The 12,239-nt window shown below is 57.4% G+C and overlaps 1 protein-coding gene across 6 annotated transcripts in view; it reads left to right on the forward strand.

Annotated features, from left to right (window-relative positions):
• Positions 1 to 12,239, forward strand: part of Myo9b (myosin IXB) — a 61,833-nt gene that overhangs the window by 12,716 nt on the left and 36,878 nt on the right. The window lies entirely within an intron of this gene.

Below are 12,239 nucleotides of genomic sequence, written 5' to 3' on the forward strand. Positions count from 1 at the left end.
GAGAAGGTGGCTGCAGGAGGTCCAGCCAGGCTTTCTGCCAACTCTGTGTCCTCTTACAGAAGGGACCTGAACACTCCCGGCTTCGGTGCCCACAGGCAGTCTCTCAGTGTGGGGCACCTTCACCTACAGCACTGTGAGACTGTCACCCATATGTGGACAGAGTGGGGACTGGTGGCCCCGCCCTCCTTGGAGCTATGACTGCCCCCCCACTGGCCTCTTCTGTCTCCTGGGCCAAGGGGGACCAGAGCCACAAGTAGTCAGCTCCTGCTTCTTAGGTCTTATGCCCCTTCCTAGCTGAAGTCCCCTCAAGGCATCCCCTGGGGTCCTGTGTGAATACCAGGTGGGCATCAACTCTAGAAGCCCTGGGCACCGGGATGGTGGTGTTCCTGTTGCCACACCCACTCAGCACGCATCGCTGAGCTCCTACTCACTTGGCCAGTAGTTAGGCACAGGCTTCGAGGAGGCATTGGAAGGCAGAGTCCAGCATGGTGGCCAGGCCTTGCACATTGGATAGGAAAGCACACTGAGGTTCTCCTCCTCTCCCCCAGGTCTGAGCTTTGGATCCGGCTCTGAGCTCTGCTGCAGGACACCCATGGCCGTCCCCTGTGTGTCCACACCTCAGTGTGGCCACTTCCTTCTGTGTACTCTGACTCCAGCGCTGCCATTTGGATGAGGCTTGGGCCCCATCCTGATAGTGTTGGGGTGCTGGGGCCAAAAGGGTGGCACTGTCACTGAACCACGGGTCAGTTTGGGCCATGAGCTGGCAGAGAGGGTGGGCTTGACTCAGCCCACAGCCCACGGTGCCATGCCAGTGGCAGGGCTACGTTGTGATGGTGATGGTGGTGGGAGATGGAAATAGAGAGTCAGGGTCCCAGGCAGGGACCATGTCCATGGAGTCTAAAGACTACTGTGAGGCAGGCCTAAGAGCAGCGATGCAGGGGCCAGGTCCTAGCTCAGCCCCAGGAGCTGAGCGAGCCCTTCACGAGCTTCCTGCCTGCACTGCCACAGCTCTCCTTGTAGACTCGGCCCGGCGCCTGAGTTCTGGGTGAAGGTGTGCAGTTTTGGCAGGGCCGCTGGTAGCCTCAGGGACCCCATGGGGGTGGCGTGGCATCTGGCTTCATTGGTGTTCTGGTTCCCAGAATTCATTCCCCAGCTCTGACCCAGGCTGCCCCTGGGGCCCTGGCACCCCTCCTAGCCCTGGTCAGTTCCATGAGCTGGCAGATCTGGGCTCCTCAGGCTGTCCCCAGGGTACAAGGGTGGTGTCCACTCTAGGTTCCAGTCCAGCATGAGCCAGCACCATGTCACAGGGTAACTGCTTGCCAGGAGACTTTGGTTTTTGGTTTTCTGAGGCATGGTCTCGCTGGATAGCCCAGGCTGGGTTTGAACACACAGAGAGATTCTCTAACCTTGTCCTCTTGAGTACTGGGATGGTAGGCATGTGCCCCCATGCCCAGCTGTAGGGACGGGTGGGAAGGGACCAGAGCTTTGGGTTTGGAGCTGAGCCGCTCCCTATGGGCTCTGTGCAGGTTGGGGGCAGAGTCTTCCTAGGATAGGCGGGCGCTGTCACTCACATTGAAGGGTATATGGGGCAGCCTCCACAGCAGGATCCCCAAGCCCTGCACCCAGGGATGTGACATCCCTGGATGTCCCAGACATTGCTGACGTACCCTGGGGACCAGCTCTTCCCTGCATGAGCACTGCCACCATTGTCACCCTGGGGTTCCAGGACGCCGCAGTGCCAGCCTGAGGCAGGCAGGGTTGCTGAGGTACTAGGTCCTTATGGTCTGTGCTTTACAGTCCCCAGCCACACAGCAGCTCCACCATTTGAGGGGGATGCTGGGCCCCAAGGGAGACATGCAGGCATGAGGGTCAGGGTGTTTGGGCTCATGGTGGGGCATCCCCGAGGCCTGTGAGGGCAGGCCTTCTTCCTCCCAGAAGCTGGTGGGCCGCTCGGTGCCAGGCCTCAGCCGGCTGGCAAGGTTCAGGGGTCTTGGTGTCCCTCTGCCTGAGGGTGCATCACCGTGTGCACCTGTACAGCCCTCCCCTCTCTGGGTCTCCAATTACCTTCCCCCATTAGTCAGGGTCAGGGTTGAAGATGGTCTAGATGTTGTCCATATGTTCTGTCCACTCAGAGCTCATCCTGAATCTCGGGGCACCTCACTTTGACATCCTGTTCTTTTTCTGTCATTGTTTATTTTGCTTTTTTTGAGGCAGGGTCTGGCTGTGAGGCCCAAGCTGGCCTCAAGCTTGCAGCTATGTTCGTGCTCACTGTGACTAGGATGACAGGTGGGCCCCACCGCAACTGTCAGGTCCTTAGCATAGTTACATCTGCGAAGGCCCAGGAGGACATACAGCCTTCTGGGGTTCATAGGCCCTATAAGTGGCTCCCCAGGCTGGCCAGTCCTTGTGTACTGCCCCTCTTGCGCTTCCTGGGCAGCATCCAAGATTTTGCTCAGTGCCTGAAAGGAGAAGTGGGTGTGTGGAGGTCAGGGCATCTCTGGGCGCCACCTCCCCCTGGTGTTGCAGCCTTACCACGCAATTCTGACTAGAAAACAGGAAGGGTGCGCTGTGGGCAGCTGCGCTGATCAGCTGACGCACCCTGTGGGACAGTGGGGCCTGTGTGCTGGGTCGATCAGTGGGTAGTGGGTGGCGGGGCTTCCTGTGCATGGGACCCTTGGTACAGCTGGGACCCTGGGCTCCCTGGTGGCCATGGTAGTACAGCCCTGGAGGCCAGCAGCTGGCTGGGCCTGGTGGGGTTGGGGTCAGGGTCGGGGTCAGGGTTGGGGTCGGGGCCCTGCAGCACACGGGCTGCTTTCATTCAGAAAGCAGAAATGAAAGGAGGATGCTGGCGCCCCACACTCTGTTCCCAGGAGAGGAGGCCCTGCACAGTGATGAGGGCCCTAACCCAGAGCTATGCCCACCAGCCTGGTCCTATCGCCTCTCCCAGCCACGCCCAATGGGCAGGTCACCTTGACCTTGGCCCCTCAGACCACACTGTTCCCTGGTTTACAGGCTGAGTGATGGCTGGGCCAGGCTGGGCTAGACATCAGGGCCATTGACTCTGCTTTGCCCTGAGCTGTTGTGGGCAGACTGGCCACCCACCCCAGTGTGGGGGACCTGAGGCATGTGGTAGCACCACTCTGCCAGAGTGACAGTGGTCTGGAACCAGGGTGCTAGCTCCTGTCTCTGCCTCTGTGGCTGGGTTTTTTAAGTGCTTTGAGATTTATTAAAGTGCAACTCAGCCAGGCGCAGTGATGCACACCTGGAATCCCAGCTACTTGGGAGACTGAGACAGAAAGATCAGAAGTTTGAATTCAACCTGGGCAACTTAGTGAGACCCTGTCTTGAGATAGAGCAGAAAGGAGCTGTGGCAACTCAGTGGGAGCCCCAGGGCTCCACCCCAGTGCTGAGAAATGGGTGGGAGAAGATGCTGGAGAAGGGAGCAGCAGTAGGCAGGCAGAGCCTGCCCATGGCTCAGGCCCGCTGCCCAGGGTCTGTGGTGGTCCTATGGGGTGGGCGTGTGGAGCACACGGTGTAGTCACGGTGGTGTGCTGCAGTCTAGATCCAGAACACCTTCAGGCCCTGGGGAGCAGGAGCAGGAAGGCCCCATGGCTTTGCGGGCTGATCCGGGCAGGCTGTGGACACTGGCCAGGTGGGCTGAGAGGGCACTGCAGGCCCAGCCACTGGGCGCCCTGGCCCTGAGCTCCTCCCAGCCCCATCTCCCTCATGTCCAGAGCTGGCCTGGCCTGGCCTGGCCATCACAGGCCAGTGGCTCTGTTATGTGGTCATAGGTGCGTGCAGGTGCGGCCGGAGGACCCAGATCTGCAGGGTCAGGGACAGCAGGGCAGAGCCCAGGGTGGGCGGGGGATGCAGGCCTTGTCGGGGTCATCTTCAGGCCTCGGGGATGAGGGTACACTTCCTGTCCTGACCCCAGTGTGCAGTCCCCAGTGGGTCCTTGCATCATGGTCCCCATTCTGTGCTCAGTGCGTCATCTCTGCCTCCTGGCTTGATTCTGGTCGCACCCCATCCTCAGTGGTGCCAGCATCTGGGGTGCTAGGGCCCCAGTCAAGAGCCAGATTCCTGCAGAGCTGGCTTCCATGTCACACAGGGGCTCTGCCAAGGTACTTGCTGGTGACTATTTTTGGCAGCATCGAGCTATGAGGCGACCCTGGGGACAGAGAACAGGGGCCTCATCGTTGTGCATTTCTGGGAGGATATGTCTGATGCAGCTGCTGCCTGCCCGCCTGCTTACCTACCTGCCTTCTTTTCTTCCTTCTCTCCCACCTTCTTGCCTTGCTTTGTTTTGCCTCCTTTTCTTTTCTCTTGTTTCAGTACTGTGGATGGTACCCAGGGTCTTCGTGAGCTGCACCCCAGGCCTTTTCATTTTTTTTTATTTTGAGACAGAGTCCCACTAAGTGACCAAGTTACCCAGACTGGACTCGGATTTGAAATCCTCATGCTTCAGCCTCCTTGAGCCTTGGGATGATGGGCTGCGCCAGTACACTGCCTGCCCACTACCAGCAAAGCCTGGCATCCTGGGTGAAGCTGCCTGCAGAGGAGAATTCAAGGTTCCCCTGCAGCCTGGCCTCCCTGGCTGCCTCCCAGCCTCCCAGTCCCAGTCCCGGCTCCAGAAGTTGCAGTGGCCGGGGGTAGGAACTGGTCCCTGCTGATAGTTCTGTCGCCTCTCCCAATTTGTGGTCCTTGTTTCTGTAGCTTCACTGGCCTGTGGTTAACCATGGTTCTAAAATATCAAATGGAAAATTCCCGAAATAAATAGCCCGTAAGTTTTCAGCTTTACGCTGTGTAGGGTGGTGCAGCGGAGGGCTACACACCCAGGGTCTGGGGACCTCGGGACTCCAGGACCTCTTCTGCACGTCCCCACTGCCCTGAGTGCATACCAAGGGCCGTGGCATGTGCAGGTTCACAGGCAGGCCCCTGGACCCTGGCATGCATGCCTCCCAGATGCAGGGTACCCTGGCCACAGAACACAAGCTACTTTGTAGGGCGGCCCACCTGGCTCTTGGTGCTTGGTTTATGGCCCTCTACCCTGCCCCCACTGCTGAAGCTCTGCCATGCAAGGCTGTGGTTCAGCTGGACTTTTTCTTTTTGAAGGTTTTGGGGATAGAGCCCAGGGCCTCTCGTATGCACAGCAGTCACTCACCACGGAGCCACACCCTTGCCCTGTTTTTTTAATCTTTTATTTGGTACAGGGTCTTGCCGTGCAGTTTGGATTTCTAGTGATCCTTCTGTCTCAGGCTTCCCATTGCTGCAATTACAGGTGTGCGCCACCATGGGTTCTGGAGCTGGCATGGCATACAGTACCAGGGATCAAACGTGGGTCCTCACACTTGCCAGGCAAGTGCCTAGACCACCGAGCTGTCTGTCTGGCCCTTACCCCTGTTTTTTGGGGTCAGGGTCTTGCCACACTACCCACGCTGGGCTCAGACTTCAGTCCTCCTGCCTCAGCCTCCTGAGCATTTAGGGCAACAGGTGTGACTGCTGCACCTTGCTTGGTGTCCTGGTATAACTGGTGCTGGCTCTAGGTGCTGGCTCTTGGTGGCCTGTGTCCCTGTACCCTTGGGAGGCCTGTGCACCTGTGCCAGGTGGTGGCTGTGGTCGTCTCTCCTTCCTTGCACCCTTCCATTGAGGAAGTGAGCTGGAGCCCGGAGCAGCTCTCCCATGCAAGTCAAGACTGCGGATCTTCCCTCACGCTCTGAGGTCTAGCTCCTTCTCACCCTGCGTACCTGGATGCCACCTTGCTTTTTCCACATACCTGCAGCTGGCAGCTAAGTTGGCCAGCAGGTTTATGTGCACAGACCTTTATCAGCATGTGGCCCTCCACATGGATAGCTGTCCCCAGTGCCCACAGTTTTAGCACCCTGCGGGAGGCGTTTCCCAATAGGCCGACCGCACGGGGCAGGTGCTGACCTTGGCATCCTAGACCCTCTGCATCACAGGCTCAACCTGCCAGAGGACAGGGGTGCGTGCGTGTGCGTGAGCACCTTCTGCGGTGGGTGAAGTCTGGCCTCTGGCTCAGCCCTGCAGAAAGGCGTGGTCCTTGTCCCCAGCCTTCCTGCAGTGTGGGGCATCTGTGCTTGCAGCATGCGCCTTGTGGGGGTTCCTAAGTCACCTGGTGGCACTGCCTTTGAGCAGGGAGTCAGGCCGCCAAGTCTGAGGCTGCAGAGAGGGCTCACTGGGACAGGGATGGGACGGGAGGGAGGGCGGCAGCCATGGCCTGGCTCAGTACGCTGTCCAGTCCAAGGCTGTTTTAGTCCAAAGTGGAAGCAGTATTTTTGGGAATGCCATGTCCAAAGAAGAGCAAAATTGCCAGGTGTATTTTAGGCACCCAGTGAAATCTGATGGAGATTAGACAGCTGAAGAAAGTGAGAGCCTGGGCCTGAATACCACTGCCTGCCACAGCCATACCCAGCCCCTTTTGCTGTTAGTTTGAGACAGAGTCTCCAAGTTGTCCATCTTGGGGTTGAAGTTGCAGTCTTCCTGCCTCAGCCTCCCCAGTAGCTGTCATTACCAGTGTGCGCATGGCATAACACCCCAAGTGAACTGGGGTTTTGCTATTCCAGGCTGCATATGATGAAGGGTCCCACCTGCCCATCTGTCCATAGTACCTCCTTGCTATTCACACTAAAGCATAGCCAGGAGTCCATGGATCACAAAGGCTGGTGCCAAAGGCTGACCTGTGACTTTCCACAGCACAGCAGCCAAGGCCAGGCACAGCAGGCCTCCCTGCTGGCCCTCTCGGTGTCACTGTGGAGGTGCCCTTGAGCTGCTTCCCGTGTGACTCAGTCTCCCAGGCCCTGAGACCTGGGGCCCTGGGACCATCCCTGCCACCCCTGAGGAGACAGTGACTCTGAGGGCTGTGTCTGTTTCCTGTCCTGTGCAGATGCTGGCCACTCTTCTAAAGGGCGGAGCACCTGTGGCCTTGGTACCAGGAGTCTTGGGACCCATCCCTAAGGTCCTGGAGACCTCTGTGCCCACTGAGGGGTTTGGGGTGACACAGCCACAGACATGAAGACAGGTGTGCCCTGTGCGGAGAAACCTTCATAGGAATAGGCAGGGAGATGTCGCAGGCCCCCAGAGCACAGGATGCCTGTGCACACATCCCTGCCCCAAAGGGTTCCTGGGCCTGAGCCTTGCCAAGAGCCTCTTGACAGACCCAGGGCCCTGGTGCTGCACGCATGAGCTGCAGAGCCAGGCTGGGTGGCGGAAGGGTTAAAGGCCACCCTTCCCAGTTCACAGGAAAACCCTGGTGAGAAGGGCTGGGAGCACCGCTGCAGACGTGGCTGCGTAGCCCGGGCCGCATGGCTGCATAGGGTCCTCTACCTGCCGGGACAGCCGAGGAGGGAGGACGAGGCCCTGCTGGTCCCCCAGCCCTGCCTGGCAGTGAAGGGATGAAGCAAATGGAACAGGCAGGTGGGCAGTAGGCAGACAACGAGCGGATAAGGAGATCTGTGGGGGTGGGGGTGTGCGTGAACAGCAGGATGCTGCAGTGGAGTGCCATCTGGCCTTTAGAGTCCAACAAACCACTGTCATTTGTGCGATGTGGTCCAGACCCTAAGGGACAGCCTGCAGGCCCCAGGCCCTCCCACAGGTGTGGACATGGAAGCAGGAACTCAGGCTGGGCTTCTAGCATTGCATGCTTCGGAAAAGCGGCTGAGTGCGAGCCCACGTTGGCCAGCGGCGCTGCATTGGGAGCTGGGGTGGGTGGACCCGACAGCTTTGGCGCAATATCCGTGGCAGCGTGGCTGGAACCATAGCCAGGCTTTAGAAGTTTCAATACTCACTAGGTAGTTCAGTGCTGCTGCTGTAATAAACTTGATTAAAAGTGAATGTGAGGCATTAGGGGTAGAACCTGGAGCCCGATGTGTCTCACACATCCCCAGCTCTTTTTAGAATTTTATTTTGAGGGGCTGGTGAGATGGCTCAGTGGTCTAAAGCACCTACTTAGAACAAGCTTAGCAAAGCATAGGGACTGCGGTTCAATCAATCCCCTAGCACCACATGCCAGCCAGCCCCGCCCCCTGGTGGGCTGAACTGGCCACACACACACACACACACACACACACACACACACACACAAATAAATTAAAAAAAAAATTTTTATTTTGAGTGAAGGTCTTTCTGAATTCCCTGGGTTGGTCTCAAACTTGTGATAGGTCCTCCTGCTTCAGCCTCCGCAGCGGCCTCCCAGCACCACCAAACCTGGCTAGAATTTTTTTTTGAGGTAGGGTCTCGCTATGCAGCCCAGGCTACTGCTGTTCCCCTGTCTCAGCCCCTGAGCGCTGAGCTGGGATTACAGGTATACGCCACCACACTCAGGTATGGCCGGAGTTTTATATGGAAACTACCAGGTGGACAGTTTCTCCTAAATGTCTGTTGAACAGTTTTTGCATGAAGGAAATAAGCTCTGGGATCCATTTTTATTTTAGAAACTATAAGACTTTTCTACAAGTCAGTAGCAAACCTACTGTCAGAATCCATATGTTGTAAGTGCAGTGGGAGTCGAGGACAGTGTGGCCTACCCCTAGTAGCCTATCTACTTTGGAAGCTGAGGCAGGAAGATCTCAAGTTCAAGGCCAACCTGGGCAACTTAGCACATTTGAAAATAAAAATTTTGGCTGAGACTGCACTGTGGCCAGTAGTAGAGTTCTTGCCTTGCATACACAAGGCCCTGGGCTCAAGCCCAGCACCACAGACATGCGCACACATACACAAACGAACAGCAGATAGAGTTCTTCCTTACGTGAAATAAATGCTTTTTTAAAGTACAAAAGGCTGGGAGTATAGCTCCCTGGGTTCACTCCCCTATAACTTTGGAGACAGACAGACAGACAGACAGACAGACAGACAGACAGACAGATTGGAAGGAAAGATAACATGTTACAGCTTGATACTTCCTGCCTCAGCCTCCTAGGGCCAGGGTCACAGGTGTGTGCCACCACGCCTAGTAGGATTGAGTGGGGTTTTGCTTCATCGTTTTTTACTAACGTTGAAGTAACCCCCGGAGTCACAGTATCGCTAACTTCCTCGTAAGTCCAAATTAGGCGGAGGCCCCTGGTCAGTCAGGTTAGTAAGGGCCTTCCCCACCCACTCCTGGACGCCGCCTGCCAGGCATGGGTCAGGACCCTCTCCAGCGAGGGTGCGGTTAGGTCAATTCTACTTGACCTTCCCCAGGGCTGGCCCTTGGAGACTCACGAGCACAGGGTCGTGTGCACCTTGGCTGTTGACCTGCTGCGGGTTCTGGACTCCTAGATGTCCTCGACCGAGCCCAGTCTCCCATGCCTGTCTGGCGCCTCTTGACCTGTGGGTGGCCAGAGTCGTTTGCCCCTCAGAGGTCTCCCTTGCGGTGTGCGCCCCACCCTGGCTCCCAAGCCCTGGCTCCTGCCTGTGGCCTGGAGGACACAGAAGACGGAGAGCCGTGCCTTCATGCACTGCAGGTCCTCTGGGGGCTCCGGCATGCGTGCGTCTTGCCATGGTCACCTGAGCCCCTCCCTCATCTGCCCTTTGCTCAGCATCTCTCACCCCAGCCACCCGCTCTTGGAGGTCACTGTTCTCTCCGCTTATATGCAGCTCTTTATGTCTCCACTTCCCCCTCAGTGAGATCGTGTGGCGTCTGGTTTGCTGCACTTGGCCCCGTGTCCTCCCAGTGCCATCTACATTGCAGGAGGATAGGACCCCATCCTTTTTACCGACTGCACACTATTCTGCTGTGCATGCCCATTGTCTTGGGCAGGCCCCTTCCCTCTCTTGCTGTTGCCTGTGGTGCTGTGGGAACACGAGCTGTTGGCGACCCCTGCAGTACCCGACGTTGCCTTTGGATGGACCCACAAGGGGGGTGATGAACATCGATTTTTTTTTTTTTTTTTTTTGTCTTTTTATGGAGCTCGGTGTTGAACCAGTTTTGTCATGCAAGCACAGTGTCAGTTTTGTGGCACTGGGAGTAAAGCCAGGACCTTCACCCTGAGCTGCACTGTCGGCCCTTTTACTTCATTTTGAGCCAGGCTCTTGCTTATTCTCTGAGTTGTCCAGGCTCAGTTCAAACATGTAGTCCTCTGGCCTCAGCCTCCCGGAGTGCTAGGGTGACAGGGAGTGTGCCACCCCACCTGGTAGCCCCATTTTTATTTTATTTTGAGACAGGGTGTCATTGAGTTGTCCAGGCTGGCCTTGGAATTACTATGCTCCTGCCTCAACTTTCTGGGCAGCTGGAATGGCAGTGCATGCCCTCGAGCTGGGTGTGAGGTCTCACTGTTTCCTGAAGTACACTGGATCTCAGCGTCCTCCTTCACGCTGGCCAAGGGGAAAGATTCCTGGAGAGCAGCGAGTTCCCTGTTCACAGCCGCAGGGCTGAGCTCTCTGGCCCAGGACAGTGGCCTGCTCTTGTGGCCTCTGGGTCTGCAGGCCAGAGACTCCTACTGCAGCACCACCCGGGTCACTTTTCTTCTCTCCCGGCCAGTGGAGTGTGTTCCTCTCGCTTCGTGATTCCCCAGCCATGCGCACAATGGCACTGCCTGGCCGTGTTTCCCGCAGTCCTGTCACCATCCTGTCACCAGTGAAGGCGAAGGCCAGCTCGATATTTTTAGCGGCTGTGAGAGCCCAGTGTGTACAGCGCATACCAGACACATGAGGTCACCGAGCAGCTCCGCGGCTGGGAGTCTCGGCCCCTGGCCAGGGGGACCCAGGAGGGGCAGGAGCCCAGGACACATGCGCAGATGCTGGCCCGGCTGTCCCTGCTTTTGGTGGGTGAGGAGACCAGGCAGACCCAGGAGACCACTCATCACGTGGGGGTGTTTTGAGGGTGTTTTGAGGCCCCTTCCATGCCTGTCCCCAGGCAGAGGTCTACCCAGGCTACAGATGCCCCCTGTGGGGACCCCCCTGGGGCCAGACATCCTGGCCATCTGCCTGCCTGGGGGTGTTGGGTGTGGCTCTGCCCAGGGCTCAGACCTCTAGGGTCCTCAGGGCAACTGGGAGGCAGCTCCGGAACTGGAGACTGCCTGGAAGACAGCTTGCTGTCCTGCCTCCCGCCTGCTGCAGAATCTACCCTGGGCTGTAAGCAGCCACCCTGAGCCCAGCCAGCACTTGGTTCTGCAGGGCCTGGGCTGGGCTGAGGCTCAACAGGCAGCGTGGCACTGTGCAGAGCCTCACATGAGCTCACCTTTCCCTCTGCCTTATTATTGGTACTGGGGTCCCAACTCCAGACCTGGCACTTGCCAGGCAGGCACTTACGCAGCTAAGCTACATCCCTGGCCCTGTTTCTTTTCTATTGTTTTCTTGAGACAGGTTCCCACTGTGTAGTTCAGGCCTTGAACTCACTGTGTAGCACAGGCTGGGCTCAGACCTACAGTGATCCTTCTACCTCAGTCTCCAGAGTGCTGCGATTACAGGCGTGTGCCACCACCCAGCTCCAGGCTTCCCAGCTTAGACTTGGCTGGGGCTGTAGCTCAGCATGCGCGCCCTGGGGCTCATCCCAGCGGCAACACTTTAAAAATAAAAATAAATCTCCTTTAGGACCTAACTTCCCCAGAGCCTCAACTCCCAGTGAAGGTTGATCAGCTCCACCTGAAGTGTGGGGGCAGAACTTGCTTACTTCCCAGGCCTCCAGACTAGGCACTATTTGGGGTACACAGTGTGGTGCGTTGGGGAGCTGTGCCTGCACACAGACCCAGCGACACGGCTCACCACCTTGTACGGATTGCTGAAGGGGATTCCACACAGTGCTTGTCATTCTGTGTGGAATCTGCATGGTGCCACCTGTCCCAGCAGCCTAGACGGCTGGGCATGAAGATGGCTCGCTCCAGGAGCGGGGGGCCAGCCTGGGTCATGTTGGAGCCTCCAGCCCAGAAACTAAACAGTGTAGAGCGGAGCAGGAAAGGACTGGGGGCAGTGGGGATTGGGAAGCCCACAGCAGCGCTGGCGAGAGTGCATGCGCGCCCTGCAACCGTCCAGCATGCAGTCACAATAATGACCCTGCCTTTCGGTTTTTGGTAGTCCAGAAAGATGAAAATCTGCCCAAACAGAACCCGCATAGCAGGACTGGGGATATAGCTCAGTGGCACAGGCTCCTGCCTGGCAAGTGTGAGGTCTGAAGTTCCTAAGATTCTTGGTACCAAACACAAAATTTAAAAAAAAAGGGAGATATTCGCTGTACATGGTGGCGCACACCTGTAATCCCAATAATCAAGAGGCTGAGGCAGGAGGATCGTTACAAGTTTGAGACCAGCCTG

This window comes from Octodon degus, unplaced genomic scaffold (assembly GCF_000260255.1).
Source record: "Octodon degus isolate 3935 unplaced genomic scaffold, OctDeg1.0 scaffold00304, whole genome shotgun sequence".
NCBI lineage: Eukaryota > Metazoa > Chordata > Mammalia > Rodentia > Octodontidae > Octodon > Octodon degus.